The sequence below is a fragment of the Chenopodium album genome, chromosome 12 (genome assembly GCF_948465745.1).
Source record: "Chenopodium album chromosome 12, dcCheAlbu1.1, whole genome shotgun sequence".
Lineage (NCBI taxonomy): Eukaryota > Viridiplantae > Streptophyta > Magnoliopsida > Caryophyllales > Amaranthaceae > Chenopodium > Chenopodium album.
The window spans coordinates 26,412,325-26,415,735 of NC_137845.1; the positions used below are offsets into that span (position 1 = coordinate 26,412,325).

The following is a 3,411-nucleotide window of genomic DNA, read 5'->3' on the forward strand; positions in this document are numbered from 1 at the left end:
GATCTTATTGAGTTTAATCTAGGGGACTTAGATGTAATTTTGGGGATGGATTGGCTGATTTCATACAAGGCCAAGATAGACTGTGAGGTGCAGAGGGTACAACTGAGTGATCCTTTGGGTAAAACAGTGTACTATAGACGTTTAGGGAAGCCTAAGGGTTTTGGGATTATTTCTGCTTTGAAGGTCAAGAAGCTAGTGAATAAAGGATGTCCATGGAAGATGTACCAATTGTGAATGAGTTTTTAGATGTCTTTCCAGAAGAGATTTCGGGAATGCCACCAAAGAGGGAAGTTGAGTTTACCATTGACTTAGTTCCAGGAGCTGCACCTATCTCGAAAGCACCTTATAGAATGGCACCAGCTGAGATGAGCGAGCTTAAGGCTCAATTATAGGAGCTGTTGGATAAGGGGTTCATTAGGCCCAGTGCATCACCTTGGGGAGCACCTATTTTATTTGTGAAAAAGAAGGATGGGAGTTTGAGGCTCTGTATTGATTACAGAGAGTTGAATAATGTGACTGCGAAGAATAAGTACCCTCTACCTAGGATAGATGACTTGTTTGACCAGCTAAAGGGGGAAAGTGTGTTTTCGAAGATTGATTGAGGTCGGGGTACCATCAGTTGAATGTTACAGATAAAGAAATTCCAAAAACAGCCTTTAGAACTCGGTATGGGCATTATGAGTTTACAGTCATGCCTTTTGGGTTAACCAATGCACCAGCCATATTCATGGACTTGATGAACCGAGTGTTTCATGAGTATTTGAATAAATTTGTAGTGGTATTCATTGATGATATTTTGGTGTATTCGAGGAATGAGGAAGAGCACGCTCAACACTTGAGAACTACTCTTGAAACTCTTAGGAAGAACAAGCTGTATGCTAAATTTTCTAAGTGTGAGTTCTGGTTGGAGAAAGTTGCATTTTTGGGGCATTACATTTCAAAAGAGGGTGTATCTGTGGATCCTGCAAAAATCAAAGCGGTTAGTGAGTGGCCAACACCTAAGAATGTGACCGATGTTCGTAGTTTCTTGGGATTAGCTGGGTATTATAGAAGGTTTGTTAAAGATTTTTCGAGGATAGCCAGAACCATGACTACCCTTATGAAGAAGTAGAGCAAGTTTGAGTGGAACGAGAGTTGTGAAGGAGCTTTTCAAACCTTCAAAGAGCGATTGACCTCTGCACCAATGCTAGTATTACCCGATGGGAGAGATGGATTCGAGGTGTATAGTGATTCCTCGAAGCATGGTTTGGGATGTGTCCTAAAACAGAATGGAAGGGTGATAGCGTACGCGTCGAGACAACTAAAAAAACATGAGGTCAACTACCCTACCCACGACTTGGAACTTGCAGCTGTTGTGTTCGCCATAAAGATTTGGAGACACTACCTTTACGGCGTCTCTTGTAAGATCTTCACGGATCATAAGAGTTTAAAATACATCTTCACCCAAGATCACTTGAATATGCGGCAACGTAGATGGCTAGAGTTCCTCACAGACTACCATGTCCACATCCAGTATCACGAGGGAAAGGCGAATGTAGTCGCAGATGCCCTTAGTAGGAAGTCGCGTCATAATGTCAATGCTTTGAATGTGGCCAATGAGTTGTGTGAAGATATGAGAAGATTGAACATTGAGGTTATCAATCAAGGAGAGTTAGAGGGAATACTGAGTGCCTTAACCATCCAAACTTCCATATTTGAGGAGATTAAAGAAAAGCAACTGGAGGATGAGTCGTTTCAGAAGATTAGAGATCGTGTGGCTAGTGTTGCGGAGACTAAATTCAAGATTCATGAGGATGGGAGCTTGAGATACAAGGAGAGATGGTGTATACCACAAAAGTGTGAGGATATAAGAAGAAAAATCATGGAGGAGTGCCATAGCACACCATATTCAGTTCACCCTGGGGGAGACAAGTTGTATAAGGACTTGAAAGAGTTCTATTGGTGGCCGAATATGAAGAGAGAGGTTGCTGAGTTTGTATCAAAGTGTCTGACGTGCCAGAAGGTGAAGATAGACCACAAAAGACCCATGGGAAAGGTGCGACCATTAGAAATACCAGGTTGGAAATGGGATTCTATATCCATGGACTTTGTGACAGGCTTACCAAAGACTCGTAGTGGGAATGACACGATTTGGGTGATTGTAGACAGACTTTCTAAGTCAGCGATGTTCATTCCTATCAAGGTGACCTGGAAAAAGAAGCAGCTAGCAAGTGTCTATGTGAATAATGTAGTTCGTTTGCATGGAGTTCCCAAGGACATAGTGTCGGATAGAGATTCGAGGTTTTTATCAAAGTTTTGGCAAAAACTGCAAGAAAACCTTGGAACTGCATTGAAAATGAGTACTGCCTTTCATCCTACAATGGATGGTCAAATCGAGAGAACAAACCAAACCATGGAGGATATGCTGCGAGCTTGTGCTTTGGATTTCCAAGGGAATTGGGAGGATCACCTACCTTTGATCGAATTCTCCTACAATAACAGTTACCATACAAGAATCAAGATGGCACCATTTGAAGCATTGTATGGAAGGAAGTGCAGAAGCCTAGTTTCCTGGAATGATTACAGTGAACGGGTTACCTTGGGAACAGAGTTCATTGAGGATATGGTGAGCAAGGTGAGACTGATTCGGTCACGTATAAAGGCAGCACAAGATAGATAGAAGAGTTACACCGACTTGAAGAGAAGGGATGATGAGTTTAGTGTTGGGGACAAGGTCTTTCTAAAGGTTTCTGCAACAAAAGGTGTGATGCGATTCGGCAAGAAAGGGAAGCTTAGTGCAAAATATGTGGCTCCGTATGAAATTCTCCAACGTGTGGGGAAAGTGGCTTACAAATTGGCTTTGCCAATGGAGTTCGAGAAAATGCATGATGTATTCCACATCTCCCAATTAAAGAAGTATGTGCCTAGTGAAACACATGTTTTGCAACCGGAGACTATTCAACTAGATGAGTCCCTAACTTATGAAGAAAGACCAGTCAAGATACTAGATCACAAGGTGCGGAGTACTAGAACCAAAGATGTGAAGATAGTGAAAGTCCTTTGGTCGAACCAAGAGTACGAAGAGGCTACTTGGGAGGTCGAGGAAGAGATGAGGAACAAGTATCCTGAGTTATTTGACGAGGTGAGTTACGAGGGCGTAACTCTTTTCTTTTGAGGGGGGGGTAGAATGCGATGTAATTTCGTGCTTTTACCTCAACTATACCACTTATTGTTTGACTTTGCATGCTTTTAATTATTATCATGCATTATTATTGCATTTGCATACAATAAAAGTATGTAAACTCTGGCCAAGTATGAGTTCATTAAGTACAAAGTTCAGTATGTTGAGTATGCATATTGAGGATCAAGCAATTTACAGCAATACAAAACACAAAAGTCTGAATGAATTTTGAGAAATTATGGGCTTTGGGT

The 3,411-nt window shown here is 41.7% G+C and overlaps 1 pseudogene; it reads left to right on the plus strand.

Annotated features, from left to right (window-relative positions):
* Positions 1 to 727: 727 nt before the first annotated feature.
* LOC145571075 (putative mitochondrial protein AtMg00860 pseudogene) lies at positions 728 to 1,111 on the plus strand (annotated as a pseudogene).
* Positions 1,112 to 3,411: the final 2,300 nt, after the last annotated feature.